A 22500-nucleotide genomic window follows, 5' to 3' on the forward strand; every position below is an offset into this window, starting at 1 on the left:
CCACAGAACATACTGTAAGGACCGCGTGGCCTAATGGATAAGGCGTCTGACTTCGGATCAGAAGATTGAGGGTTCGAGTCCCTTCGTGGTCGATGAGTTAATAGAGCGCTGCCTAAGTGCTATCTTTTGAATTTGATTACATGAGTATAAGTTAGCGTTTACATTGACTCATGTAAGAAAGCTTGCTTTGCCAAAAACTTGCTGTCAGAAGTGGGATTTGAACCCACGCCTCCATTTGGAGACCAGAACACCCATGTTGGGGGAAGAATTTGCTCTTGAGTCTGGCGCCTTAGACCACTCGGCCATTCTGACATACTGGCAAAGACATTTTAGTCCATTCCTTAGCCGTGTGGTTTACCGTATGGTCAGGCGTTATGTGCAATATGTGAAAAAATTACAGAGAAATCTGGAATGTCATGTAGGTCTACTATATTTGTTGATGTATACTAGAAAGAAAGTTTTGTTTTGTCTTTTACCTCAAATGAAACCAAAGACACAACAGTATTTCCTGTTTCAACGTAAAGTCCACAGAACATACTGTAAGGACCGCGTGGCCTAATGGATAAGGCGTCTGACTTCGGATCAGAAGATTGAGGGTTCGAGTCCCTTCGTGGTCGATGAGTTAACAGAGAGCTGTCTAAGTGCTATCTTTTGAATTTGATTACACGAGTATAAGTTAGCGTTTACATTGACTCATGTAAGAAAGCTTGCTTTGCCAAAAACTTGCTGTCAGAAGTGGGATTTGAACCCACGCCTCCATTTGGAGACCAGAACACCCATGTTGGGGGAAGAATTTGCTCTTGAGTCTGGCGCCTTAGACCACTCGGCCATTCTGACATACTGGCAAAGACATTTTAGTCCATTCCTTAGCCGTGTGGTTTACCGTATGGTCAGGCGTTATGTGCAATATGTGAAAAAATTACAGAGAAATCTGGAATGTCATGTAGGTCTACTGTATTTGTTGATGTATACTAGAAAGAAAGTTTTGTTTTGTCTTTTACCTCAAATGAAACCAAAGACACAACAGTATTTCCTGTTTCAACGCAAAGTCCACAGAACATACTGTAAGGACCGCGTGGCCTAATGGATATGGCGTCTGACTTCGGATCAGAAGATTGAGGGTTCGAGTCCCTTCGTGGTCGATGAGTTAATAGAGCGCTGCCTAAGTGCTATCTTTTGAATTTGATTACACGAGTATAAGTTAGCGTTTACATTGACTCATCTAAGAAAGCTTGCTTTGCCATAAACTATCTGTCAGAAGTGGGAATTGAACCCACGCCTCCATTTGGAGACCAGAACACCCATGTTGGGGGAAGAATTTGCTCTTGAGTCTGGCGCCTTAGACCACTCGGCCATTCTGACATACTGGCAAAGACATTTTAGTCCATTCCTTAGCCGTGTGGTTTACCGTATGGTCAGGCGTTATGTGCAATATGTGAAAAAATTACAGAGAAATCTGGAATGTCATGTAGGTCTACTGTATTTGTTGATGTATACTAGAAAGAAAGTTTTGTTTTGTCTTTTACCTCAAATGAAACCAAAGACACAACAGTATTTCCTGTTTCAACGTAAAGTCCACAGTACATACTGTAAGGACCGCGTGGCCTAATGGATAAGGCGTCTGACTTCGGATCAGAAGATTGAGGGTTCGAGTCCCTTCGTGGTCGATGAGTTAATAGAGCGCTGCCTAAGTGCTATCTTTTGAATTTGATTACACGAGTATAAGTTAGCGTTTACATTGACTCATGTAAGAAAGCTTGCTTTGCCAAAAACTATCTGTCAGAAGTGGGAATTGAACCCACGCCTCCATTTGGAGACCAGAAGACCCATGTTGGGGGAAGAATTTGCTCTTGAGTCTGGCGCCTTAGACCACTCGGCCATTCTGACATACTGGCAAAGACATTTTAGTCCATTCCTTAGCCGTGTGGTTTACCGTATGGTCAGGCGTTATGTGCAATATGTGAAAAAATTACAGAGAAATCTGGAATGTCATGTAGGTCTACTGTATTTGTTGATGTATACTAGAAAGAAAGTTTTGTTTTGTCTTTTACCTCAAATGAAACCAAAGACACAACAGTATTTCCTGTTTCAACGTAAAGTCCACAGAGCCTACCATCAGGACTGCGTGGCCTAATGGATAAGGCGTCTGACTTCGGATCAGAAGATTGAGGGTTCGAGTCCCTTCATCGTCGATGAGTTAATAGAGTGTTGTCTAAGTGCTATCTTTTGACTTTGATTAAACGAGTATAAGTTAGCGCTTACATTGACTCATGTAAGAAAGCTTGCTTTGCCAAAAACTTGCTGTCAGAAGTGGGATTTGAACCCACGCCTCCATTTGGAGACCAGAACACCCATGTTGGGGGAAGAATTTGCTCTTGAGTCTGGCGCCTTAGACCACTCGGCCATTGTGACATACTGGCAAAGACATTTTAGTCCATTCCTTAGCCGTGTGGTTTACCGTATGGTCAGGCGTTATGTGCAATATGTGAAAAAATTACAGAGAAATCTGGAATGTCATGTAGGTCTACTGTATTTGTTGATGTATACTAGAAAGAAAGTTTTGTTTTGTCTTTTACCTCAAATGAAACCAAAGACACAATAGTATTTCCTGTTTCAACGTAAAGTCCACAGAGCCTACCGTCAGGACCGCGTGGCCTAATGGATAAGGCGTCTGACTTCGGATCAGAAGATTGAGGGTTCGAGTCCCTTCGTGGTCGATGAGTTAATAGAGCGCTGCCTAAGTGCTATCTTTTGACTTTGATTAAACGAGTATAAGTTAGCGCTTACATTGACTCATGTAAGAAAGCTTGCTTTGCCAAAAACTTGCTGTCAGAAGTGGGATTTGAACCCACGCCTCCATTTGGAGACCAGAACACCCATGTTGGGGGAAGAATTTGCTCTTGAGTCTGGCGCCTTAGACCACTCGGCCATTCTGACATACTGGCAAAGACATTTTAGTCCATTCCTTAGCCGTGTGGTTTACCGTATGGTCAGGCGTTATGTGCAATATGTGAAAAAATTACAGAGAAATCTGGAATGTCATGTAGGTCTACTGTATTTGTTGATGTATACTAGAAAGAAAGTTTTGTTTTGTCTTTTACCTCAAATGAAACCAAAGACACAATAGTATTTCCTGTTTCAACGTAAAGTCCACAGCGCCTACCGTCAGGACCGCGTGGCCTAATGGATAAGGCGTCTGACTTCGGATCAGAAGATTGAGGGTTCGAGTCCCTTCGTGGTCGATGAGTTAATAGAGTGCTGCCTAAGTGCTATCTTTTGAATTTGATTACACAAGTAAAAGTTAGCGTTTACATTGACTCATGTAAGAAAGCTTGCTTTGCCAAAAACTTGCTGTCAGAAGTGGGATTTGAACCCACGCCTCCATTTGGAGACCAGAACACCCATATTGGGGGAAGAATTTGCTCTTGAGTCTGGCGCCTTAGACCACTCGGCCATTCTGACATACTGGCAAAGACATTTTAGTCCATTCCTTAGCCGTGTGGTTTACCGTATGGTCAGGCGTTATGTGCAATATGTGAAAAAATTACAGAGAAATCTGGAATGTCATGTAGGTCTACTGTATTTGTTGATGTATACTAGAAAGAAAGTTTTGTTTTGTCTTTTACCTCAAATGAAACCAAAGACACAACAGTATTTCCTGTTTCAACGTAAAGTCCACAGAGCCTACCATCAGGACCGCGTGGCCTAATGGATAAGGCGTCTGACTTCGGATCAGAAGATTGAGGGTTCGAGTCCCTTCGTGGTCGATGAGTTAACAGAGAGCTGTCTAAGTTCTATCTTTTGAATTTGATTACACGAGTATAAGTTAGCGTTTACATTGACTCATGTAAGAAAGCTTGCTTTGCCAAAAACTTGCTGTCAGAAGTGGGATTTGAACCCACGCCTCCATTTGGAGACCAGAACACCCATGTTGGGGGAAGAATTTGCTCTTGAGTCTGGCGCCTTAGACCACTCGGCCATTCTGACATACTGGCAAAGACATTTTAGTCCATTCCTTAGCCGTGTGGTTTACCGTATGGTCAGGCGTTATGTGCAATATGTGAAAAAATTACAGAGAAATCTCGAATGTCATGTAGGTCTACTGTATTTGTTGATGTATACTAGAAAGAAAGTTTTGTTTTGTCTTTTACCTCAAATGAAACCAAAGACACAATAGTATTTCCTGTTTCAACGTAAAGTCCACAGAGCCTACCGTCAGGACCGCGTGGCCTAATGGATAAGGCGTCTGACTTCGGATCAGAAGATTGAGGGTTCGAGTCCCTTCGTGGTCGATGAGTTAATAGAGCGCTGCCTAAGTGCTATCTTTTGAATTTGATTACACGAGTATAAGTTAGCGTTTACATTGACTCATGTAAGAAAGCTTGCTTTGCCAAAAACTTGCTGTCAGAAGTGGGATTTGAACCCACGCCTCCATTTGGAGACCAGAACACCCATGTTGGGGGAAGAATTTGCTCTTGAGTCTGGCGCCTTAGACCACTCGGCCATTCTGACATACTGGCAAAGACATTTTAGTCCATTCCTTAGCCGTGTGGTTTACCGTATGGTCAGGCGTTATGTGCAATATGTGAAAAAATTACAGAGAAATCTGGAATGTCATGTAGGTCTACTGTATTTGTTGATGTATACTAGAAAGAAAGTTTTGTTTTGTCTTTTACCTCAAATGAAACCAAAGACACAATAGTATTTCCTGTTTCAACGTAAAGTCCACAGAGCCTACCGTCAGAACCGCGTGGCCTAATGGATAAGGCGTCTGACTTCGGATCAGAAGATTGAGGGTTCGAGTCCCTTCGTGGTCGATGAGTTAAAAGAGAGCTGTCTAAGTGCTATCTTTTGAATTTGATTACACGAGTATAAGTTAGCGTTTACATTGACTCATGTAAGAAAGCTTGCTTTGCCAAAAACTTGCTGTCAGAAGTGGGGTTTGAACCCACGCCTCCATTTGGAGACCAGAACACCCATGTTGGGGGAAGAATTTGCTCTTGAGTCTGGCGCCTTAGACCACTCGGCCATTGTGACATACTGGCAAAGACATTTTAGTCCATTCCTTAGCCGTGTGGTTTACCGTATGGTCAGGCGTTATGTGCAATATGTGAAAAAATTACAGAGAAATCTGGAATGTCATGTAGGTCTACTGTATTTGTTGATGTATACTAGAAAGAAAGTTTTGTTTTGTCTTTTACCTCAAATGAAACCAAAGACACAATAGTATTTCCTGTTTCAACGTAAAGTCCACAGAGCCTACCGTCAGGACCGCGTGGCCTAATGGATAAGGCGTCTGACTTCGGATCAGAAGATTGAGGGTTCGAGTCCCTTCGTGGTCGATGAGTTAATAGAGAGCTGTCTAAGTGCTATCTTTTGAATTTGATTACACGATTATAAGTTAGCGTTTACATTGACTCATGTAAGAAAGCTTGCTTTGCCAAAAACTTGCTGTCAGAAGTGGGATTTGAACCCACGCCTCCATTTGGAGACCAGAACACCCATGTTGGGGGAAGAATTTGCTCTTGAGTCTGGCGCCTTAGACCACTCGGCCATTGTGACATACTGGCAAAGACATTTTAGTCCATTCCTTAGCCGTGTGGTTTACCGTATGGTCAGGCGTTATGTGCAATATGTGAAAAAATTACAGAGAAATCTGGAATGTCATGTAGGTCTACTGTATTTGTTGATGTATACTAGAAAGAAAGTTTTGTTTTGTCTTTTACCTCAAATGAAACCAAAGACACAATAGTATTTCCTGTTTCAACGTAAAGTCCACAGAGCCTAGCGTCAGGACCGCGTGGCCTAATGGATAAGGTGTCTGACTTCGGATCAGAAGATTGAGGGTTCGAGTCCCTTCGTGGTCGATGAGTTAATAGAGAGCTGTCTAAGTGCTATCTTTTGAATTTGATTACACGAGTATAAGTTAGCGTTTACATTGACTCATGTAAGAAAGCTTGCTTTGCCGAAAACTTGCTGTCAGAAGTGGGATTTGAACCCACGCCTCCATTTGGAGACCAGAACAGCCATGTTGGGGGAAGAATTTGCTCTTGAGTCTGGCGCCTTAGACCATTCTGACATACTGGCAAAGACATTTTAGTCCATTCCTTAGCCGTGTGGTTTACCGTATGGTCAGGCGTTATGTGCAATATGTGAAAATATTACAGAGAAATCTGGAATGTCATGTAGGTCTACTGTATTTGTTGATGTATACTAGAAAGAAAGTTTTGTTTTGTCTTTTACCTCAAATGAAACCAAAGACACAACAGTATTTCCTGTTTCAACGTAAAGTCCACAGAACATACTGTAAGGACCGCGTGGAATAATGGATAAGGCGTCTGACTTTGGATCAGAAGATTGAGGGTTCGAGTCCCTTCGTGGTCGATGAGTTAATAGAGCGCTGCCTAAGTGCTATCTTTTGAATTTGATTACACGAGTATAAGTTAGCGTTTACATTGACTCATGTAAGAAAGCTTGCTTTGCCAAAAACTATCTGTCAGAAGTGGGAATTGAACCCACACCTCCATTTGGAGACCAGAACACCCATGTTGGGGGAAGAATTTGCTCTTGAGTTTGGCGCCTTAGACCACTCGGCCATTCTGACATACTGGCAAAGACGTTTTAGTCCATTCCTTAGCCGTGTGGTTTACCGTATGGTCAGGCGTTATGTGCAATATGTGAAAAAATTACAGAGAAATCTGGAATGTCATGTAGGTCTACTGTATTTGTTGATGTATACTAGAAAGAAAGTTTTGTTTTGTCTTTTACCTCAAATGAAACCAAAGACACAATAGTATTTCCTGTTTCAACGTAAAGTCCACAGAGCCTACCATCAGGACCGCGTGGCCTAATGGATAAGGCGTCTGACTTCGGATCAGAAGATTGAGGGTTCGAGTCCCTTCGTGGTCGATGAGTTAACAGAGAGCTGTCTAAGTGCTATCTTTTGAATTTGATTACACGAGTATAAGTTAGCGTTTACATTGACTCATGTAAGAAAGCTTGCTTTGCCAAAAACTTGCTGTCAGAAGTGGGATTTGAACCCACGCCTCCATTTGGAGACCAGAACACCAATGTTGGGGGAAGAATTTGCTCTTGAGTCTGGCGCCTTAGACCACTCGGCCATTCTGACATACTGGCAAAGACATTTTAGTCCATTCCTTAGCCGTGTGGTTTACCGTATGGTCAGGCGTTATGTGCAATATGTGAAAAAATTACAGAGAAATCTCGAATGTCATGTAGGTCTACTGTATTTGTTGATGTATACTAGAAAGAAAGTTTTGTTTTGTCTTTTACCTCAAATGAAACCAAAGACACAATAGTATTTCCTGTTTCAACGTAAAGTCCACAGAGCCTACCGTCAGGACCGCGTGGCCTAATGGATAAGGCGTCTGACTTCGGATCAGAAGATTGAGGGTTCGAGTCCCTTCGTGGTCGATGAGTTAATAGAGCGCTGCCTAAGTGCTATCTTTTGAATTTGATTACACGAGTATAAGTTAGCGTTTACATTGACTCATGTAAGAAAGCTTGCTTTGCCAAAAACTTGCTGTCAGAAGTGGGATTTGAACCCACGCCTCCATTTGTAGACCAGAACACCCATGTTGGGGGAAGAATTTGCTCTTGAGTCTGGCGCCTTAGACCACTCGGCCATTCTGACATACTGGCAAAGACATTTTAGTCCATTCCTTAGCCGTGTGGTTTACCGTATGGTCAGGCGTTATGTGCAATATGTGAAAAAATTACAGAGAAATCTGGAATGTCATGTAGGTCTACTGTATTTGTTGATGTATACTAGAAAGAAAGTTCTGTTTTGTCTTTTACCTCAAATGAAACCAAAGACACAACAGTATTTCCTGTTTCAACGTAAAGTCCACAGAGCCTACCATCAGGACCGCGTGGCCTAATGGATAAGGCGTCTGACTTCGGATCAGAAGATTGAGGGTTCGAGTCCCTTCGTGGTCAATGAGTTAACAGAGAGCTGTCTAAGTGCTATCTTTTGAATTTGATTACACGAGTATAAGTTAGCGTTTACATTGACTCATGTAAGAAAGCTTGCTTTGCCAAAAACTTGCTGTCAGAAGTGGGATTTGAACCCACGCCTCCATTTGGAGACCAGAACACCCATGTTGGGGGAAGAATTTGCTCTTGAGTCTGGCGCCTTAGACCACTCGGCCATTCTGACATACTGGCAAAGACATTTTAGTCCATTCCTTAGCCGTGTGGTTTACCGTATGGTCAGGCGTTATGTGCAATATGTGAAAAAATTACAGAGAAATCTGGAATGTCATGTAGGTCTACTGTATTTGTTGATGTATACTAGAAAGAAAGTTTTGTTTTGTCTTTTACCTCAAATGAAACCAAAGACACAATAGTATTTCCTGTTTCAACGTAAAGTCCACAGAGCCTACCGTCAGAACCGCGTGGCCTACTGGATAAGGCGTCTGACTTCGGATCAGAAGATTGAGGATTCGAGTCCCTTCGTGGTCGATGAGTTAAAAGAGAGCTGTCTAAGTGCTATCTTTTGAATTTGATTACACGAGTATAAGTTAGCGTTTACATTGACTCATGTAAGAAAGCTTGCTTTGCCAAAAACTTGCTGTCAGAAGTGGGATTTGAACCCACGCCTCCATTTGGAGACCAGAACACCCATGTTGGGGGAAGAATTTGCTCTTGAGTCCGGCGCCTTAGACCACTCGGCCATTGTGACATACTGGCAAAGACATTTTAGTCCATTCCTTAGCCGTGTGGTTTACCGTATGGTCAGGCGTTATGTGCAATATGTGAAAAAATTACAGAGAAATCTGGAATGTCATGTAGGTCTACTGTATTTGTTGATGTATACTAGAAAGAAAGTTTTGTTTTGTCTTTTACCTCAAATGAAACCAAAGACACAATAGTATTTCCTGTTTCAACGTAAAGTCCACAGAGCCTAGCGTCAGGACCGCGTGGCCTAATGGATAAGGTGTCTGACTTCGGATCAGAAGATTGAGGGTTCGAGTCCCTTCGTGGTCGATGAGTTAATAGAGAGCTGTCTAAGTGCTATCTTTTGAATTTGATTACACGAGTATAAGTTAGCGTTTACATTGACTCATGTAAGAAAGCTTGCTTTGCCGAAAACTTGCTGTCAGAAGTGGGATTTGAACCCACGCCTCCATTTGGAGACCAGAACAGCCATGTTGGGGGAAGAATTTGCTCTTGAGTCTGGCGCCTTAGACCATTCTGACATACTGGCAAAGACATTTTAGTCCATTCCTTAGCCGTGTGGTTTACCGTATGGTCAGGCGTTATGTGCAATATGTGAAAATATTACAGAGAAATCTGGAATGTCATGTAGGTCTACTGTATTTGTTGATGTATACTAGAAAGAAAGTTTTGTTTTGTCTTTTACCTCAAATGAAACCAAAGACACAACAGTATTTCCTGTTTCAACGTAAAGTCCACAGAACATACTGTAAGGACCGCGTGGAATAATGGATAAGGCGTCTGACTTTGGATCAGAAGATTGAGGGTTCGAGTCCCTTCGTGGTCGATGAGTTAATAGAGCGCTGCCTAAGTGCTATCTTTTGAATTTGATTACACGAGTATAAGTTAGCGTTTACATTGACTCATGTAAGAAAGCTTGCTTTGCCAAAAACTATCTGTCAGAAGTGGGAATTGAACCCACACCTCCATTTGGAGACCAGAACACCCATGTTGGGGGAAGAATTTGCTCTTGAGTCTGGCGCCTTAGACCACTCGGCCATTCTGACATACTGGCAAAGACGTTTTAGTCCATTCCTTAGCCGTGTGGTTTACCGTATGGTCAGGCGTTATGTGCAATATGTGAAAAAATTACAGAGAAATCTGGAATGTCATGTAGGTCTACTGTATTTGTTGATGTATACTAGAAAGAAAGTTTTGTTTTGTCTTTTACCTCAAATGAAACCAAAGACACAATAGTATTTCCTGTTTCAACGTAAAGTCCACAGAGCCTACGATCAGGACCGCGTGGCCTAATGGATAAGGCGTCTGACTTCGGATCAGAAGATTGAGGGTTCGAGTCCCTTCGATGTCGATGAGTTAATAGAGAGCTGTCTAAGTGCTATCTTTTGAATTTGATTACACGAGTATAAGTTAGCGTTTACATTGACTCTTGTAAGAAAGCTTGCTTTGCCAAAAACTTGCTGTCAGAAGTGGGATTTGAACCCACGCCTCCATTTGGAGACCAGAACACCCATGTTGGGGGAAGAATTTGCTCTTGAGTCTGGCGCCTTAGACCACTCGGCCATTCTGACATATTGGCAAAGTCATTTTAGTCCATTCCTTAGCCGTGTGGTTTACCGTATGGTCAGGCGTTATGTGCAATATGTGAAAAAATTACAGAGAAATCTGGAATGTCATGTAGGTCTACTGTATTTGTTGATGTATACTAGAAAGAAAGTTTTGTTTTGTCTTTTACCTCAAATGAAACCAAAGACACAACAGTATTTCCTGTTTCAACGTAAAGTCCACAGAGCCTACCATCAGGACCGCGTGGCCTAATGGATAAGGCGTCTGACTTCGGATCAGAAGATTGAGGATTCGAGTCCCTTCGTGGTCGATGAGTTAACAGAGAGCTGTCTAAATGCTATCTTTTGAATTTGATTACACGAGTATAAGTTAGCGTTTACATTGACTCATGTAAGAAAGCTTGCTTTGCCTAAAACTTGCTGTCAGAAGTGGGATTTGAACCCACACCTCCATTTGGAGACCATAACACCCATGTTGGGGGAAGAATTTGCTCTTGAGTCTGGCGCCTTAGACCACTCGGCCATTCTGACATACTGGCAAAGACATTTTAGTCCATTCCTTAGCCGTGTGGTTTACCGTATGGTCAGGCGTTATGTGCAATATGTGAAAAAATTACAGAGAAATCTGGAATGTCATGTAGGTCTACTGTATTTGTTGATGTATACTAGAAAGAAAGTTTTGTTTTGTCTTTTACCTCAAATGAAACCAAAGACACAATAGTATTTCCTGTTTCAACGTAAAGTCCACAGAGCCTACCGTCAGGACCGCGTGGCCTAATGGATAAGGCGTCTGACTTCGGATCAGTAGATTGAGGGTTCGAGTCCCTTCGTGGTCGATGAGTTAATAGAGCGCTGCCTAATTGCTATCTTTTGAATTTGATTACACGAGTATAAGTTAGCGTTTGCATTGACTCATGTAAGAAAGCTTGCTTTGCCAAAAACTTGCTGTCAGAAGTGGGATTTGAACCCACGCCTCCATTTGGAGACCAGAACACCCATGTTGGGGGAAGAATTTGCTCTTGAGTCTGGCGCCTTAGACCACTCGGCCATTCTGACATACTGGCAAAGACATTTTAGTCCATTCCTTAGCCGTGTGGTTTACCGTATGGTCAGGCGTTATGTGCAATATGTGAAAAAATTACAGAGAAATCTGGAATGTCATGTAGGTCTACTGTATTTGTTGATGTATACTAGAAAGAAAGTTTTGTTTTGTCTTTTACCTCAAATGAAACCAAAGACACAATAGTATTTCCTGTTTCAACGTAAAGTCCACAGAGCCTACCGTCAGGACCGCGTGGCCTAATGGATAAGGCGTCTGACTTCGGATCAGAAGATTGAGGGTTCGAGTCCCTTCGTGGTCGATGAGTTAAAAGAGCGCTGCCTAAGTGCTATCTTTTGAATTTGATTACACGAGTATAAGTTAGCGTTTACATTGAGTCATGTAAGAAAGCTTGCTTTGCCAAAAACTTGCTGTCAGAAGTGGGATTTGAACCCACGCCTCCATTTGGAGACCATAACACCCATGTTGGGGGAAGAATTTGCTCTTGAGTCTGGCGCCTTAGACCACTCGGCCATTCTGACATACTGGCAAAGACATTTTAGTCCATTCCTTAGCCGTGTGGTTTACCGTATGGTCAGGCGTTATGTGCAATATGTGAAAAAATTACAGAGAAATCTGGAATGTCATGTAGGTCTACTGTATTTGTTGATGTATACTAGAAAGAAAGTTTTGTTTTGTCTTTTACCTCAAATGAAACCAAAGACACAACAGTATTTCCTGTTTCAACGTAAAGTCCACAGAACATACTGTAAGGACCGCGTGGAATAATGGATAAGGCGTCTGACTTTGGATCAGAAGATTGAGGGTTCGAGTCCCTTCGTGGTCGATGAGTTAATAGAGCGCTGCCTAAGTGCTATCTTTTGAATTTGATTACACGATTATAAGTTAGCGTTTACATTGACTCATGTAAGAAAGCTTGCTTTGCCAAAAACTTGCTGTCAGAAGTGGGATTTGAACCCACGCCTCCATTTGGAGACCAGAACACCCATGTTGGGGGAAGAATTTGCTCTTGAGTCTGGCGCCTTAGACCACTCGGCCATTGTGACATACTGGCAAAGACATTTTAGTCCATTCCTTAGCCGTGTGGTTTACCGTATGGTCAGGCGTTATGTGCAATATGTGAAAAAATTACAGAGAAATCTGGAATGTCATGTAGGTCTACTGTATTTGTTGATGTATACTAGAAAGAAAGTTTTGTTTTGTCTTTTACCTCAAATGAAACCAAAGACACAATAGTATTTCCTGTTTCAACGTAAAGTCCACAGAGCCTACGATCAGGACCGCGTGGCCTAATGGATAAGGCGTCTGACTTCGGATCAGAAGATTGAGGGTTCGAGTCCCTTCGATGTCGATGAGTTAATAGAGAGCTGTCTAAGTGCTATCTTTTGAATTTGATTACACGAGTATAAGTTAGCGTTTACATTGACTCTTGTAAGAAAGCTTGCTTTGCCAAAAACTTGCTGTCAGAAGTGGGATTTGAACCCACGCCTCCATTTGGAGACCAGAACACCCATGTTGGGGGAAGAATTTGCTCTTGAGTCTGGCGCCTTAGACCACTCGGCCATTCTGACATATTGGCAAAGTCATTTTAGTCCATTCCTTAGCCGTGTGGTTTACCGTATGGTCAGGCGTTATGTGCAATATGTGAAAAAATTACAGAGAAATCTGGAATGTCATGTAGGTCTACTGTATTTGTTGATGTATACTAGAAAGAAAGTTTTGTTTTGTCTTTTACCTCAAATGAAACCAAAGACACAACAGTATTTCCTGTTTCAACGTAAAGTCCACAGAGCCTACCATCAGGACCGCGTGGCCTAATGGATAAGGCGTCTGACTTCGGATCAGAAGATTGAGGATTCGAGTCCCTTCGTGGTCGATGAGTTAACAGAGAGCTGTCTAAATGCTATCTTTTGAATTTGATTACACGAGTATAAGTTAGCGTTTACATTGACTCATGTAAGAAAGCTTGCTTTGCCAAAAACTTGCTGTCAGAAGTGGGATTTGAACCCACACCTCCATTTGGAGACCATAACACCCATGTTGGGGGAAGAATTTGCTCTTGAGTCTGGCGCCTTAGACCACTCGGCCATTCTGACATACTGGCAAAGACATTTTAGTCCATTCCTTAGCCGTGTGGTTTACCGTATGGTCAGGCGTTATGTGCAATATGTGAAAAAATTACAGAGAAATCTGGAATGTCATGTAGGTCTACTGTATTTGTTGATGTATACTAGAAAGAAAGTTTTGTTTTGTCTTTTACCTCAAATGAAACCAAAGACACAATAGTATTTCCTGTTTCAACGTAAAGTCCACAGAGCCTACCGTCAGGACCGCGTGGCCTAATGGATAAGGCGTCTGACTTCGGATCAGTAGATTGAGGGTTCGAGTCCCTTCGTGGTCGATGAGTTAATAGAGCGCTGCCTAATTGCTATCTTTTGAATTTGATTACACGAGTATAAGTTAGCGTTTGCATTGACTCATGTAAGAAAGCTTGCTTTGCCAAAAACTTGCTGTCAGAAGTGGGATTTGAACCCACGCCTCCATTTGGAGACCAGAACACCCATGTTGGGGGAAGAATTTGCTCTTGAGTCTGGCGCCTTAGACCACTCGGCCATTCTGACATACTGGCAAAGACATTTTAGTCCATTCCTTAGCCGTGTGGTTTACCGTATGGTCAGGCGTTATGTGCAATATGTGAAAAAATTACAGAGAAATCTGGAATGTCATGTAGGTCTACTGTATTTGTTGATGTATACTAGAAAGAAAGTTTTGTTTTGTCTTTTACCTCAAATGAAACCAAAGACACAATAGTATTTCCTGTTTCAACGTAAAGTCCACAGAGCCTACCGTCAGGACCGCGTGGCCTAATGGATAAGGCGTCTGACTTCGGATCAGAAGATTGAGGGTTCGAGTCCCTTCGTGGTCGATGAGTTAAAAGAGCGCTGCCTAAGTGCTATCTTTTGAATTTGATTACACGAGTATAAGTTAGCGTTTACATTGAGTCATGTAAGAAAGCTTGCTTTGCCAAAAACTTGCTGTCAGAAGTGGGATTTGAACCCACGCCTCCATTTGGAGACCAGAACACCCATGTTGGGGGAAGAATTTGCTCTTGAGTCTGGCGCCTTAGACCACTCGGCCATTCTGACATACTGGCAAAGACATTTTAGTCCATTCCTTAGCCGTGTGGTTTACCGTATGGTCAGGCGTTATGTGCAATATGTGAAAAAATTACAGAGAAATCTGGAATGTCATGTAGGTCTACTGTATTTGTTGATGTATACTAGAAAGAAAGTTTTGTTTTGTCTTTTACCTCAAATGAAACCAAAGACACAACAGTATTTCCTGTTTCAACGTAAAGTCCACAGAACATACTGTAAGGACCGCGTGGAATAATGGATAAGGCGTCTGACTTTGGATCAGAAGATTGAGGGTTCGAGTCCCTTCGTGGTCGATGAGTTAATAGAGCGCTGCCTAAGTGCTATCTTTTGAATTTGATTACACGAGTATAAGTTAGCGTTTACATTGACTCATGTAAGAAAGCTTGCTTTGCCAAAAACTTGCTGTCAGAAGTGGGATTTGAACCCACGCCTCCATTTGGAGACCAGAACACCAATGTTGGGGGAAGAATTTGCTCTTGAGTCTGGCGCCTTAGACCACTCGGCCATTCTGACATACTGGCAAAGACATTTTAGTCCATTCCTTAGCCGTGTGGTTTACCGTATGGTCAGGCGTTATGTGCAATATGTGAAAAAATTACAGAGAAATCTGGAATGTCATGTAGGTCTACTGTATTTGTTGATGTATACTAGAAAGAAAGTTTTGTTTTGTCTTTTACCTCAAATGAAACCAAAGACACAATAGTATTTCCTGTTTCAACGTAAAGTCCACAGAGCCTACCGTCAGGACCGCGTGGCCTAATGGATAAGGCGTCTGACTTCGGATCAGAAGATTGAGGGTTCGAGCCCCTTCGTGGTCGATGAGTTAAAAGAGCGCTGCCTAAGTGCTATCTTTTGAATTTGATTACACGAGTATAAGTTAGCGTTTACATTGAGTCATGTAAGAAAGCTTGCTTTGCCAAAAACTTGCTGTCAGAAGTGGGATTTGAACCCACGCCTCCATTTGGAGACCATAACACCCATGTTGGGGGAAGAATTTGCTCTTGAGTCTGGCGCCTTAGACCACTCGGCCATTCTGACATACTGGCAAAGACATTTTAGTCCATTCCTTAGCCGTGTGGTTTACCGTATGGTCAGGCGTTATGTGCAATATGTGAAAAAATTACAGAGAAATCTGGAATGTCATGTAGGTCTACTGTATTTGTTGATGTATACTAGAAAGAAAGTTTTGTTTTGTCTTTTACCTCAAATGAAACCAAAGACACAATAGTATTTCCTGTTTCAACGTAAAGTCCACAGAGCCTACCGTCAGGACCGCGTGGCCTAATGGATAAGGCGTCTGACTTCGGATCAGAAGATTGAGGGTTCGAGTCCCTTCGTGGTCGATGAGTTAATAGAGCGCTTCCTAAGTGCTATCTTTTGAATTTGATTACACGAGTATAAGTTAGCGTTTACATTGAGTCATGTAAGAAAGCTTGCTTTGCCAAAAACTTGCTGTCAGAAGTGGGATTTGAACCCACGCCTCCATTTGGAGACCATAACACCCATTTTGGGGGAAGAATTTGCTCTTGAGTCTGGCGCCTTAGACCACTCGGCCATTCTGACATACTGGCAAAGACATTTTAGTCCATTCCTTAGCCGTGTGGTTTACCGTATGGTCAGGCGTTATGTGCAATATGTGAAAAAATTACAGAGAAATCTGGAATGTCATGTAGGTCTACTGTATTTGTTGATGTATACTAGAAAGAAAGTTTTGTTTTGTCTTTTACCTCAAATGAAACCAAAGACACAACAGTATTTCCTGTTTCAACGTAAAGTCCACAGAGCCTACCATCAGGACCGCGTGGCCTAATGGATAAGGCGTCTGACTTCGGATCAGAAGATTGAGGGTTCGAGTCCCTTCGTGGTCGATGAGTTAACAGAGAGCTGTCTAAGTGCTATCTTTTGAATTTGATTACACGAGTATAAGTTAGCGTTTACATTGACTCATGTAAGAAAGCTTGCTTTGCCAAAAACTTGCTGTCAGAAGTGGGATTTGAACCCACGCCTCCATTTGGAGACCAGAACACCAATGTTGGGGGAAGAATTTGCTCTTGAGTCTGGTGCCTTAGACCACTCGGCCATTCTGACATACTGGCAAAGACATTTTAGTCCATTCCTTAGCCGTGTGGTTTACCGTATGGTCAGGCGTTATGTGCAATATGTGAAAAAATTACAGAGAAATCTCGAATGTCATGTAGGTCTACTGTATTTGTTGATGTATACTAGAAAGAAAGTTTTGTTTTGTCTTTTACCTCAAATGAAACCAAAGACACAATAGTATTTCCTGTTTCAACGTAAAGTCCACAGAGCCTACCGTCAGAACCGCGTGGCCTAATGGATAAGGCGTCTGACTTCGGATCAGAAGATTGAGGGTTCGAGTCCCTTCGTGGTCGATGAGTTAAAAGAGAGCTGTCTAAGTGCTATCTTTTGAATTTGATTACACGAGTATAAGTTAGCGTTTACATTGACTCATGTAAGAAAGCTTGCTTTGCCAAAAACTTGCTGTCAGAAGTGGGATTTGAACCCACGCCTCCATTTGGAGACCAGAACACCCATGTTGGGGGAAGAATTTGCTCTTGAGTCTGGCGCCTTAGACCACTCGGCCATTCTGACATACTGGCAAAGACATTTTAGTCCATTCCTTAGCCGTGTGGTTTACCGTATGGTCAGGCGTTATGTGCAATATGTGAAAAAATTACAGAGAAATCTCGAATGTCATGTAGGTCTACTGTATTTGTTGATGTATACTAGAAAGAAAGTTTTGTTTTGTCTTTTACCTCAAATGAAACCAAAGACACAATAGTATTTCCTGTTTCAACGTAAAGTCCACAGAGCCTACCGTCAGGACCGCGTGGCCTAATGGATAAGGCGTCTGACTTCGGATCAGAAGATTGAGGGTTCGAGTCCCTTCGTGGTCGATGAGTTAATAGAGCGCTGCCTAAGTGCTATCTTTTGAATTTGATTACACGAGTATAAGTTAGCGTTTACATTGACTCATGTAAGAAAGCTTGCTTTGCCAAAAACTTGCTGTCAGAAGTGGGATTTGAACCCACGCCTCCATTTGTAGACCAGAACACCCATGTTGGGGGAAGAATTTGCTCTTGAGTCTGGCGCCTTAGACCACTCGGCCATTCTGACATACTGGCAAAGACATTTTAGTCCATTCCTTAGCCGTGTGGTTTACCGTATGGTCAGGCGTTATGTGCAATATGTGAAAAAATTACAGAGAAATCTGGAATGTCATGTAGGTCTACTGTATTTGTTGATGTATACTAGAAAGAAAGTTCTGTTTTGTCTTTTACCTCAAATGAAACCAAAGACACAACAGTATTTCCTGTTTCAACGTAAAGTCCACAGAGCCTACCATCAGGACCGCGTGGCCTAATGGATAAGGCGTCTGACTTCGGATCAGAAGATTGAGGGTTCGAGTCCCTTCGTGGTCAATGAGTTAACAGAGAGCTGTCTAAGTGCTATCTTTTGAATTTGATTACACGAGTATAAGTTAGCGTTTACATTGACTCATGTAAGAAAGCTTGCTTTGCCAAAAACTTGCTGTCAGAAGTGGGATTTGAACCCACGCCTCCATTTGGAGACCAGAACACCCATGTTGGGGGAAGAATTTGCTCTTGAGTCTGGCGCCTTAGACCACTCGGCCATTCTGACATACTGGCAAAGACATTTTAGTCCATTCCTTAGCCGTGTGGTTTACCGTATGGTCAGGCGTTATGTGCAATATGTGAAAAAATTACAGAGAAATCTGGAATGTCATGTAGGTCTACTGTATTTGTTGATGTATACTAGAAAGAAAGTTTTGTTTTGTCTTTTACCTCAAATGAAACCAAAGACACAATAGTATTTCCTGTTTCAACGTAAAGTCCACAGAGCCTACCGTCAGAACCGCGTGGCCTACTGGATAAGGCGTCTGACTTCGGATCAGAAGATTGAGGATTCGAGTCCCTTCGTGGTCGATGAGTTAAAAGAGAGCTGTCTAAGTGCTATCTTTTGAATTTGATTACACGAGTATAAGTTAGCGTTTACATTGACTCATGTAAGAAAGCTTGCTTTGCCAAAAACTTGCTGTCAGAAGTGGGATTTGAACCCACGCCTCCATTTGGAGACCAGAACACCCATGTTGGGGGAAGAATTTGCTCTTGAGTCTGGCGCCTTAGACCACTCGGCCATTCTGACATACTGGCAAAGACATTTTAGTCCATTCCTTAGCCGTGTGGTTTACCGTATGGTCAGGCGTTATGTGCAATATGTGAAAAAATTACAGAGAAATCTGGAATGTCATGTAGGTCTACTGTATTTGTTGATGTATACTAGAAAGAAAGTTTTGTTTTGTCTTTAACCTCAAAAGAAACCAAAGACACAACAGTATTTCCTGTTTCAACGTAAAGTCCACAGAGCCTACCATCAGGACCGCGTGGCCTAATGGATAAGGCGTCTGACTTCGGATCAGAAGATTGAGGGTTCGAGTCCCTTCGCGGTCGATGAGTTAATAGAGCGCTGCATAAGTGCTATCTTTTGAATTTGATTACACGAGTATAAGTTAGCATTTACATTGAGTCATGTAAGAAAGCTTGCTTTGCCAAAAACTTGCTGTCAGAAGTGGGATATGAACCCACGACTCCATTTGGAGACCAGAACACCCATGTTGGGGGAAGAATTTGCTCTTGAGTCTGGCGCCTTAGACCACTCGGCCATTCTGACATACTGGCAAAGACATTTTAGTCCATTCCTTAGCCGTGTGGTTTACCGTATGGTCAGGCGTTATGTGCAATATGTGAAAAAATTACAGAGAAATCTGGAATGTCATGTAGGTCTACTGTATTTGTTGATGTATACTAGAAAGAAAGTTTTGTTTTGTCTTTTACCTCAAATGAATCCAAAGACACAATAGTATTTCCTGTTTCAACGTAAAGTCCACAGAGCCTACCGTCAGGACCGCGTGGCCTAATGGATAAGGCGCCTGACTTCGGATCAGAAGATTGAGGGGTCGAGTCCCTTCGTGGTCGATGAGTTAATAGAGCGCTGCCTAAGTGCTATCTTTTGAATTTGATTACACGAGTATAAGTTAGCGTTTACATTGACTCATGTAAGAAAGCTTGCTTTGCCAAAAACTTGCTGTCAGAAGTGGGATTTGAACCCACGCCTCCATTTGGAGACCAGAACACCCATGTTGGGGGAAGAATTTGCTCTTGAGTCTGGCGCCTTAGACCACTCGGCCATTCTGACATACTGGCAAAGACATTTTAGTCCATTCCTTAGCCGTGTGGTTTACCGTATGGTCAGGCGTTATGTGCAATATGTGAAAAAATTACAGAGAAATCTGGAATGTCATGTAGGTCTACTGTATTTGTTGATGTATACTAGAAAGAAAGTTTTGTTTTGTCTTTTACCTCAAATGAAACCAAAGACACAACAGTATTTCCTGTTTCAACGTAAAGTCCACAGAGCCTACCATCAGGACCGCGTGGCCTAATGGATAAGGCGTCTGACTTCGGATCAGGAGATTGAGGGTTCGAGTCCCTTCGTGGTCAATGAGTTAATAGAGAGCTGTCTAAGTGCTATCTTTTGAATTTGATTACACGAGTATAAGTTAGCGTTTACATTGACTCATGTAAGAAAGCTTGCTTTGCCAAAAACTTGCTGTCAGAAGTGGGATTTGAACCCACGCCTCCATTTGGAGACCAGAACACCCATGTTGGGGGAAGAATTTGCTCTTGAGTCTGGCGCCTTAGACCACTCGGCCATTCTGACATACTGGCAAAGACATTTTAGTCCATTCCTTAGCCGTTTGGTTTACCGTATGGTCAGGCGTTATGTGCAATATGTGAAAAAATTACAGAGAAATCTGGAATGTCATGTAGGTCTACTGTATTTGTTGATGTATACTAGAAAGAAAGTTTTGTTTTGTCTTTTACCTCAAATGAAACCAAAGACACAACAGTATTTCCTGTTTCAACGTAAAGTCCACAGAGCCTACCATCAGGACCGCGTGGCCAAATGGATAAGGCGTCTGACTTCGGATCAGAAGATTGAGGGTTCGAGTCCCTTCGTGGTCGATGAGTTAACAGAGAGCTGTCTAAGTGCTATCTTTTGAATTTGATTACACGAGTATAAGTTAGCGTTTACATTGACTCATGTAAGAAAGCTTGCTTTGCCAAAAACTTGCTGTCAGAAGTGGGATTTGAACCCACGCCTCCATTTGGAGACCAGAACACCCATGTTGGGGGAAGAATTTGCTCTTGAGTCTGGCGCCTTAGACCACTCGGCTATTCTGACATACTGGCAAAGACATTTTAGTCCATTCCTTAGCCGTGTGGTTTACCATATGGTCAGGCGTTATGTGCAATATGTGAAAAAATTACAGAGAAATCTGGAATGTCATGTAGGTCTACTGTATTTGTTGATGTATACTAGAAAGAAAGTTTTGTTTTGTCTTTTACCTCAAATAAAACCAAAGACACAATAGTATTTCCTTTTTCAACGTCTAGGCCACAGAGCCTACCGTCAGGACCGCGTGGCCTAATGGCTAAGGCGTCTGACTTCGGATCAGAAGATTGAGGGTTCGAGTCCCTTTGTGGTCGATGAGTTAATAGAGCGCTGCCTAAGTGCTATCTTTTGAATTTGATTACACGAGTATAAGTTAGCATTTACATTGAGTCATGTAAGAAAGCTTGCTTTGCCAAAAACTTGCTGTCAGAAGTGGGATATGAACCCACGCCTCCATTTGGAGACCAGAACACCCATGTTGGGGGAAGAATTTGCTCTTGAGTCTGGCGCCTTAGACCACTCGGCCATTCTGACATACTGGCAAAGACATTTTAGTCCATTCCTTAGCCGTGTGGTTTACCGTATGGTCAGGCGTTATGTGCAATATGTGAAAAAATTACAGAGAAATCTGGAATGTCATGTAGGTCTACTGTATTTGTTGATGTATACTAGAAAGAAAGTTTTGTTTTGTCTTTTACCTCAAATGAAACCAAAGACACAACAGTATTTCCTGTTTCAACGTAAAGTCCACAGAGCCTACCATCAGGACCGCGTGGCCTAATGGATAAGGCGTCTGACTTCGGATCAGGAGATTGAGGGTTCGAGTCCCTTCGTGGTCAATGAGTTAATAGAGAGCTGTCTAAGTGCTATCTTTTGAATTTGATTACACGAGTATAAGTTAGCGTTTACATTGACTCATGTAAGAAAGCTTGCTTTGCCAAAAACTTGCTGTCAGAAGTGGGATTTGAACCCACGCCTCCATTTGGAGACCAGAACACCCATGTTGGGGGAAGAATTTGCTCTTGAGTCTGGCGCCTTAGACCACTCGGCCATTCTGACATACTGGCAAAGACATTTTAGTCCATTCCTTAGCCGTTTGGTTTACCGTATGGTCAGGCGTTATGTGCAATATGTGAAAAAATTACAGAGAAATCTGGAATGTCATGTAGGTCTACTGTATTTGTTGATGTATACTAGAAAGAAAGTTTTGTTTTGTCTTTTACCTCAAATGAAACCAAAGACACAACAGTATTTCCTGTTTCAACGTAAAGTCCACAGAGCCTACCATCAGGACCGCGTGGCCAAATGGATAAGGCGTCTGACTTCGGATCAGAAGATTGAGGGTTCGAGTCCCTTCGTGGTCGATGAGTTAACAGAGAGCTGTCTAAGTGCTATCTTTTGAATTTGATTACACGAGTATAAGTTAGCGTTTACATTGACTCATGTAAGAAAGCTTGCTTTGCCAAAAACTTGCTGTCAGAAGTGGGATTTGAACCCACGCCTCCATTTGGAGACCAGAACACCCATGTTGGGGGAAGAATTTGCTCTTGAGTCTGGCGCCTTAGACCACTCGGCCATTCTGACATACTCGCGAAGACATTTTAGTCCATTCCTTAGCCGTGTGGTTTACCGTATGGTCAGGCGTTATGTGCAATATGTGAAAAAAGTACAGAGAAATCTGGAATGTCATGTAGGTCTACTGTATTTGTTGATGTATACTAGAAAGAAAGTTTTGTTT

At 42.4% G+C, this 22500-nt stretch overlaps 60 non-coding genes across 60 annotated transcripts; 31 read left to right on the plus strand and 29 right to left on the minus strand.

Annotated features, from left to right (window-relative positions):
* The first annotated feature begins 19 nt into the window (after nucleotides 1-19).
* TRNAR-UCG (transfer RNA arginine (anticodon UCG)) lies at nucleotides 20-92 on the plus strand. Its single transcript has one exon. It is a non-coding gene; the product is annotated as a tRNA-Arg (tRNA).
* A 110-nt stretch (nucleotides 93-202) lies between these two features.
* On the minus strand, nucleotides 203-312 carry TRNAL-CAA (transfer RNA leucine (anticodon CAA)). The gene is made up of 2 exons: nucleotides 275-312; nucleotides 203-248 (listed from the first exon to the last, which is right to left on the minus strand). It is a non-coding gene; the product is annotated as a tRNA-Leu (tRNA).
* Nucleotides 313-544: 232 nt separating this feature from the next.
* Nucleotides 545-617, plus strand: TRNAR-UCG (transfer RNA arginine (anticodon UCG)). Its single transcript has one exon. It is a non-coding gene; the product is annotated as a tRNA-Arg (tRNA).
* A 110-nt stretch (nucleotides 618-727) lies between these two features.
* Nucleotides 728-837, minus strand: TRNAL-CAA (transfer RNA leucine (anticodon CAA)). The gene is made up of 2 exons: nucleotides 800-837; nucleotides 728-773 (listed from the first exon to the last, which is right to left on the minus strand). It is a non-coding gene; the product is annotated as a tRNA-Leu (tRNA).
* Nucleotides 838-1069: 232 nt separating this feature from the next.
* Nucleotides 1070-1142, plus strand: TRNAR-UCG (transfer RNA arginine (anticodon UCG)). Its single transcript has one exon. It is a non-coding gene; the product is annotated as a tRNA-Arg (tRNA).
* A 110-nt stretch (nucleotides 1143-1252) lies between these two features.
* On the minus strand, nucleotides 1253-1362 carry TRNAL-CAA (transfer RNA leucine (anticodon CAA)). The gene is made up of 2 exons: nucleotides 1325-1362; nucleotides 1253-1298 (listed from the first exon to the last, which is right to left on the minus strand). It is a non-coding gene; the product is annotated as a tRNA-Leu (tRNA).
* Nucleotides 1363-1594: 232 nt separating this feature from the next.
* TRNAR-UCG (transfer RNA arginine (anticodon UCG)) lies at nucleotides 1595-1667 on the plus strand. The gene has a single exon. It is a non-coding gene; the product is annotated as a tRNA-Arg (tRNA).
* Nucleotides 1668-1777: 110 nt separating this feature from the next.
* On the minus strand, nucleotides 1778-1887 carry TRNAL-CAA (transfer RNA leucine (anticodon CAA)). Its single transcript has 2 exons — nucleotides 1850-1887; nucleotides 1778-1823 (listed from the first exon to the last, which is right to left on the minus strand). It is a non-coding gene; the product is annotated as a tRNA-Leu (tRNA).
* Nucleotides 1888-2644: 757 nt separating this feature from the next.
* On the plus strand, nucleotides 2645-2717 carry TRNAR-UCG (transfer RNA arginine (anticodon UCG)). Its single transcript has one exon. It is a non-coding gene; the product is annotated as a tRNA-Arg (tRNA).
* A 110-nt stretch (nucleotides 2718-2827) lies between these two features.
* TRNAL-CAA (transfer RNA leucine (anticodon CAA)) lies at nucleotides 2828-2937 on the minus strand. The gene is made up of 2 exons: nucleotides 2900-2937; nucleotides 2828-2873 (listed from the first exon to the last, which is right to left on the minus strand). It is a non-coding gene; the product is annotated as a tRNA-Leu (tRNA).
* Nucleotides 2938-3169: 232 nt separating this feature from the next.
* On the plus strand, nucleotides 3170-3242 carry TRNAR-UCG (transfer RNA arginine (anticodon UCG)). Its single transcript has one exon. It is a non-coding gene; the product is annotated as a tRNA-Arg (tRNA).
* A 110-nt stretch (nucleotides 3243-3352) lies between these two features.
* On the minus strand, nucleotides 3353-3462 carry TRNAL-CAA (transfer RNA leucine (anticodon CAA)). The gene is made up of 2 exons: nucleotides 3425-3462; nucleotides 3353-3398 (listed from the first exon to the last, which is right to left on the minus strand). It is a non-coding gene; the product is annotated as a tRNA-Leu (tRNA).
* A 232-nt stretch (nucleotides 3463-3694) lies between these two features.
* TRNAR-UCG (transfer RNA arginine (anticodon UCG)) lies at nucleotides 3695-3767 on the plus strand. The gene has a single exon. It is a non-coding gene; the product is annotated as a tRNA-Arg (tRNA).
* Nucleotides 3768-3877: 110 nt separating this feature from the next.
* Nucleotides 3878-3987, minus strand: TRNAL-CAA (transfer RNA leucine (anticodon CAA)). Its single transcript has 2 exons — nucleotides 3950-3987; nucleotides 3878-3923 (listed from the first exon to the last, which is right to left on the minus strand). It is a non-coding gene; the product is annotated as a tRNA-Leu (tRNA).
* A 232-nt stretch (nucleotides 3988-4219) lies between these two features.
* On the plus strand, nucleotides 4220-4292 carry TRNAR-UCG (transfer RNA arginine (anticodon UCG)). The gene has a single exon. It is a non-coding gene; the product is annotated as a tRNA-Arg (tRNA).
* A 110-nt stretch (nucleotides 4293-4402) lies between these two features.
* On the minus strand, nucleotides 4403-4512 carry TRNAL-CAA (transfer RNA leucine (anticodon CAA)). Its single transcript has 2 exons — nucleotides 4475-4512; nucleotides 4403-4448 (listed from the first exon to the last, which is right to left on the minus strand). It is a non-coding gene; the product is annotated as a tRNA-Leu (tRNA).
* Nucleotides 4513-4744: 232 nt separating this feature from the next.
* On the plus strand, nucleotides 4745-4817 carry TRNAR-UCG (transfer RNA arginine (anticodon UCG)). The gene has a single exon. It is a non-coding gene; the product is annotated as a tRNA-Arg (tRNA).
* A 452-nt stretch (nucleotides 4818-5269) lies between these two features.
* TRNAR-UCG (transfer RNA arginine (anticodon UCG)) lies at nucleotides 5270-5342 on the plus strand. Its single transcript has one exon. It is a non-coding gene; the product is annotated as a tRNA-Arg (tRNA).
* A 452-nt stretch (nucleotides 5343-5794) lies between these two features.
* Nucleotides 5795-5867, plus strand: TRNAR-UCG (transfer RNA arginine (anticodon UCG)). The gene has a single exon. It is a non-coding gene; the product is annotated as a tRNA-Arg (tRNA).
* Nucleotides 5868-6836: 969 nt separating this feature from the next.
* Nucleotides 6837-6909, plus strand: TRNAR-UCG (transfer RNA arginine (anticodon UCG)). Its single transcript has one exon. It is a non-coding gene; the product is annotated as a tRNA-Arg (tRNA).
* A 110-nt stretch (nucleotides 6910-7019) lies between these two features.
* Nucleotides 7020-7129, minus strand: TRNAL-CAA (transfer RNA leucine (anticodon CAA)). The gene is made up of 2 exons: nucleotides 7092-7129; nucleotides 7020-7065 (listed from the first exon to the last, which is right to left on the minus strand). It is a non-coding gene; the product is annotated as a tRNA-Leu (tRNA).
* A 232-nt stretch (nucleotides 7130-7361) lies between these two features.
* On the plus strand, nucleotides 7362-7434 carry TRNAR-UCG (transfer RNA arginine (anticodon UCG)). The gene has a single exon. It is a non-coding gene; the product is annotated as a tRNA-Arg (tRNA).
* A 110-nt stretch (nucleotides 7435-7544) lies between these two features.
* Nucleotides 7545-7654, minus strand: TRNAL-CAA (transfer RNA leucine (anticodon CAA)). Its single transcript has 2 exons — nucleotides 7617-7654; nucleotides 7545-7590 (listed from the first exon to the last, which is right to left on the minus strand). It is a non-coding gene; the product is annotated as a tRNA-Leu (tRNA).
* Nucleotides 7655-7886: 232 nt separating this feature from the next.
* TRNAR-UCG (transfer RNA arginine (anticodon UCG)) lies at nucleotides 7887-7959 on the plus strand. Its single transcript has one exon. It is a non-coding gene; the product is annotated as a tRNA-Arg (tRNA).
* A 110-nt stretch (nucleotides 7960-8069) lies between these two features.
* Nucleotides 8070-8179, minus strand: TRNAL-CAA (transfer RNA leucine (anticodon CAA)). Its single transcript has 2 exons — nucleotides 8142-8179; nucleotides 8070-8115 (listed from the first exon to the last, which is right to left on the minus strand). It is a non-coding gene; the product is annotated as a tRNA-Leu (tRNA).
* Nucleotides 8180-8936: 757 nt separating this feature from the next.
* TRNAR-UCG (transfer RNA arginine (anticodon UCG)) lies at nucleotides 8937-9009 on the plus strand. The gene has a single exon. It is a non-coding gene; the product is annotated as a tRNA-Arg (tRNA).
* Nucleotides 9010-9636: 627 nt separating this feature from the next.
* Nucleotides 9637-9746, minus strand: TRNAL-CAA (transfer RNA leucine (anticodon CAA)). Its single transcript has 2 exons — nucleotides 9709-9746; nucleotides 9637-9682 (listed from the first exon to the last, which is right to left on the minus strand). It is a non-coding gene; the product is annotated as a tRNA-Leu (tRNA).
* Nucleotides 9747-10161: 415 nt separating this feature from the next.
* On the minus strand, nucleotides 10162-10271 carry TRNAL-CAA (transfer RNA leucine (anticodon CAA)). The gene is made up of 2 exons: nucleotides 10234-10271; nucleotides 10162-10207 (listed from the first exon to the last, which is right to left on the minus strand). It is a non-coding gene; the product is annotated as a tRNA-Leu (tRNA).
* A 757-nt stretch (nucleotides 10272-11028) lies between these two features.
* Nucleotides 11029-11101, plus strand: TRNAR-UCG (transfer RNA arginine (anticodon UCG)). Its single transcript has one exon. It is a non-coding gene; the product is annotated as a tRNA-Arg (tRNA).
* A 110-nt stretch (nucleotides 11102-11211) lies between these two features.
* TRNAL-CAA (transfer RNA leucine (anticodon CAA)) lies at nucleotides 11212-11321 on the minus strand. The gene is made up of 2 exons: nucleotides 11284-11321; nucleotides 11212-11257 (listed from the first exon to the last, which is right to left on the minus strand). It is a non-coding gene; the product is annotated as a tRNA-Leu (tRNA).
* Nucleotides 11322-11553: 232 nt separating this feature from the next.
* Nucleotides 11554-11626, plus strand: TRNAR-UCG (transfer RNA arginine (anticodon UCG)). The gene has a single exon. It is a non-coding gene; the product is annotated as a tRNA-Arg (tRNA).
* A 1160-nt stretch (nucleotides 11627-12786) lies between these two features.
* TRNAL-CAA (transfer RNA leucine (anticodon CAA)) lies at nucleotides 12787-12896 on the minus strand. Its single transcript has 2 exons — nucleotides 12859-12896; nucleotides 12787-12832 (listed from the first exon to the last, which is right to left on the minus strand). It is a non-coding gene; the product is annotated as a tRNA-Leu (tRNA).
* A 757-nt stretch (nucleotides 12897-13653) lies between these two features.
* TRNAR-UCG (transfer RNA arginine (anticodon UCG)) lies at nucleotides 13654-13726 on the plus strand. Its single transcript has one exon. It is a non-coding gene; the product is annotated as a tRNA-Arg (tRNA).
* A 110-nt stretch (nucleotides 13727-13836) lies between these two features.
* TRNAL-CAA (transfer RNA leucine (anticodon CAA)) lies at nucleotides 13837-13946 on the minus strand. The gene is made up of 2 exons: nucleotides 13909-13946; nucleotides 13837-13882 (listed from the first exon to the last, which is right to left on the minus strand). It is a non-coding gene; the product is annotated as a tRNA-Leu (tRNA).
* A 232-nt stretch (nucleotides 13947-14178) lies between these two features.
* TRNAR-UCG (transfer RNA arginine (anticodon UCG)) lies at nucleotides 14179-14251 on the plus strand. The gene has a single exon. It is a non-coding gene; the product is annotated as a tRNA-Arg (tRNA).
* Nucleotides 14252-14361: 110 nt separating this feature from the next.
* TRNAL-CAA (transfer RNA leucine (anticodon CAA)) lies at nucleotides 14362-14471 on the minus strand. Its single transcript has 2 exons — nucleotides 14434-14471; nucleotides 14362-14407 (listed from the first exon to the last, which is right to left on the minus strand). It is a non-coding gene; the product is annotated as a tRNA-Leu (tRNA).
* Nucleotides 14472-14886: 415 nt separating this feature from the next.
* TRNAL-CAA (transfer RNA leucine (anticodon CAA)) lies at nucleotides 14887-14996 on the minus strand. Its single transcript has 2 exons — nucleotides 14959-14996; nucleotides 14887-14932 (listed from the first exon to the last, which is right to left on the minus strand). It is a non-coding gene; the product is annotated as a tRNA-Leu (tRNA).
* Nucleotides 14997-15228: 232 nt separating this feature from the next.
* TRNAR-UCG (transfer RNA arginine (anticodon UCG)) lies at nucleotides 15229-15301 on the plus strand. Its single transcript has one exon. It is a non-coding gene; the product is annotated as a tRNA-Arg (tRNA).
* Nucleotides 15302-15753: 452 nt separating this feature from the next.
* On the plus strand, nucleotides 15754-15826 carry TRNAR-UCG (transfer RNA arginine (anticodon UCG)). Its single transcript has one exon. It is a non-coding gene; the product is annotated as a tRNA-Arg (tRNA).
* Nucleotides 15827-16278: 452 nt separating this feature from the next.
* Nucleotides 16279-16351, plus strand: TRNAR-UCG (transfer RNA arginine (anticodon UCG)). Its single transcript has one exon. It is a non-coding gene; the product is annotated as a tRNA-Arg (tRNA).
* A 110-nt stretch (nucleotides 16352-16461) lies between these two features.
* TRNAL-CAA (transfer RNA leucine (anticodon CAA)) lies at nucleotides 16462-16571 on the minus strand. Its single transcript has 2 exons — nucleotides 16534-16571; nucleotides 16462-16507 (listed from the first exon to the last, which is right to left on the minus strand). It is a non-coding gene; the product is annotated as a tRNA-Leu (tRNA).
* Nucleotides 16572-16803: 232 nt separating this feature from the next.
* Nucleotides 16804-16876, plus strand: TRNAR-UCG (transfer RNA arginine (anticodon UCG)). Its single transcript has one exon. It is a non-coding gene; the product is annotated as a tRNA-Arg (tRNA).
* A 110-nt stretch (nucleotides 16877-16986) lies between these two features.
* On the minus strand, nucleotides 16987-17096 carry TRNAL-CAA (transfer RNA leucine (anticodon CAA)). The gene is made up of 2 exons: nucleotides 17059-17096; nucleotides 16987-17032 (listed from the first exon to the last, which is right to left on the minus strand). It is a non-coding gene; the product is annotated as a tRNA-Leu (tRNA).
* A 232-nt stretch (nucleotides 17097-17328) lies between these two features.
* On the plus strand, nucleotides 17329-17401 carry TRNAR-UCG (transfer RNA arginine (anticodon UCG)). Its single transcript has one exon. It is a non-coding gene; the product is annotated as a tRNA-Arg (tRNA).
* A 110-nt stretch (nucleotides 17402-17511) lies between these two features.
* TRNAL-CAA (transfer RNA leucine (anticodon CAA)) lies at nucleotides 17512-17621 on the minus strand. The gene is made up of 2 exons: nucleotides 17584-17621; nucleotides 17512-17557 (listed from the first exon to the last, which is right to left on the minus strand). It is a non-coding gene; the product is annotated as a tRNA-Leu (tRNA).
* A 232-nt stretch (nucleotides 17622-17853) lies between these two features.
* TRNAR-UCG (transfer RNA arginine (anticodon UCG)) lies at nucleotides 17854-17926 on the plus strand. The gene has a single exon. It is a non-coding gene; the product is annotated as a tRNA-Arg (tRNA).
* A 110-nt stretch (nucleotides 17927-18036) lies between these two features.
* On the minus strand, nucleotides 18037-18146 carry TRNAL-CAA (transfer RNA leucine (anticodon CAA)). The gene is made up of 2 exons: nucleotides 18109-18146; nucleotides 18037-18082 (listed from the first exon to the last, which is right to left on the minus strand). It is a non-coding gene; the product is annotated as a tRNA-Leu (tRNA).
* A 415-nt stretch (nucleotides 18147-18561) lies between these two features.
* On the minus strand, nucleotides 18562-18671 carry TRNAL-CAA (transfer RNA leucine (anticodon CAA)). Its single transcript has 2 exons — nucleotides 18634-18671; nucleotides 18562-18607 (listed from the first exon to the last, which is right to left on the minus strand). It is a non-coding gene; the product is annotated as a tRNA-Leu (tRNA).
* Nucleotides 18672-18903: 232 nt separating this feature from the next.
* TRNAR-UCG (transfer RNA arginine (anticodon UCG)) lies at nucleotides 18904-18976 on the plus strand. Its single transcript has one exon. It is a non-coding gene; the product is annotated as a tRNA-Arg (tRNA).
* Nucleotides 18977-19611: 635 nt separating this feature from the next.
* Nucleotides 19612-19721, minus strand: TRNAL-CAA (transfer RNA leucine (anticodon CAA)). Its single transcript has 2 exons — nucleotides 19684-19721; nucleotides 19612-19657 (listed from the first exon to the last, which is right to left on the minus strand). It is a non-coding gene; the product is annotated as a tRNA-Leu (tRNA).
* Nucleotides 19722-19953: 232 nt separating this feature from the next.
* Nucleotides 19954-20026, plus strand: TRNAR-UCG (transfer RNA arginine (anticodon UCG)). The gene has a single exon. It is a non-coding gene; the product is annotated as a tRNA-Arg (tRNA).
* Nucleotides 20027-20136: 110 nt separating this feature from the next.
* TRNAL-CAA (transfer RNA leucine (anticodon CAA)) lies at nucleotides 20137-20246 on the minus strand. The gene is made up of 2 exons: nucleotides 20209-20246; nucleotides 20137-20182 (listed from the first exon to the last, which is right to left on the minus strand). It is a non-coding gene; the product is annotated as a tRNA-Leu (tRNA).
* A 232-nt stretch (nucleotides 20247-20478) lies between these two features.
* TRNAR-UCG (transfer RNA arginine (anticodon UCG)) lies at nucleotides 20479-20551 on the plus strand. Its single transcript has one exon. It is a non-coding gene; the product is annotated as a tRNA-Arg (tRNA).
* Nucleotides 20552-20661: 110 nt separating this feature from the next.
* On the minus strand, nucleotides 20662-20771 carry TRNAL-CAA (transfer RNA leucine (anticodon CAA)). Its single transcript has 2 exons — nucleotides 20734-20771; nucleotides 20662-20707 (listed from the first exon to the last, which is right to left on the minus strand). It is a non-coding gene; the product is annotated as a tRNA-Leu (tRNA).
* A 232-nt stretch (nucleotides 20772-21003) lies between these two features.
* Nucleotides 21004-21076, plus strand: TRNAR-UCG (transfer RNA arginine (anticodon UCG)). The gene has a single exon. It is a non-coding gene; the product is annotated as a tRNA-Arg (tRNA).
* A 110-nt stretch (nucleotides 21077-21186) lies between these two features.
* Nucleotides 21187-21296, minus strand: TRNAL-CAA (transfer RNA leucine (anticodon CAA)). The gene is made up of 2 exons: nucleotides 21259-21296; nucleotides 21187-21232 (listed from the first exon to the last, which is right to left on the minus strand). It is a non-coding gene; the product is annotated as a tRNA-Leu (tRNA).
* Nucleotides 21297-21528: 232 nt separating this feature from the next.
* Nucleotides 21529-21601, plus strand: TRNAR-UCG (transfer RNA arginine (anticodon UCG)). Its single transcript has one exon. It is a non-coding gene; the product is annotated as a tRNA-Arg (tRNA).
* Nucleotides 21602-21711: 110 nt separating this feature from the next.
* Nucleotides 21712-21821, minus strand: TRNAL-CAA (transfer RNA leucine (anticodon CAA)). Its single transcript has 2 exons — nucleotides 21784-21821; nucleotides 21712-21757 (listed from the first exon to the last, which is right to left on the minus strand). It is a non-coding gene; the product is annotated as a tRNA-Leu (tRNA).
* A 232-nt stretch (nucleotides 21822-22053) lies between these two features.
* On the plus strand, nucleotides 22054-22126 carry TRNAR-UCG (transfer RNA arginine (anticodon UCG)). Its single transcript has one exon. It is a non-coding gene; the product is annotated as a tRNA-Arg (tRNA).
* Nucleotides 22127-22236: 110 nt separating this feature from the next.
* TRNAL-CAA (transfer RNA leucine (anticodon CAA)) lies at nucleotides 22237-22346 on the minus strand. Its single transcript has 2 exons — nucleotides 22309-22346; nucleotides 22237-22282 (listed from the first exon to the last, which is right to left on the minus strand). It is a non-coding gene; the product is annotated as a tRNA-Leu (tRNA).
* Nucleotides 22347-22500: the final 154 nt, after the last annotated feature.

Source organism: Engystomops pustulosus, chromosome 9, assembly GCF_040894005.1.
Source record: "Engystomops pustulosus chromosome 9, aEngPut4.maternal, whole genome shotgun sequence".
Taxonomy (NCBI): domain Eukaryota; kingdom Metazoa; phylum Chordata; class Amphibia; order Anura; family Leptodactylidae; genus Engystomops; species Engystomops pustulosus.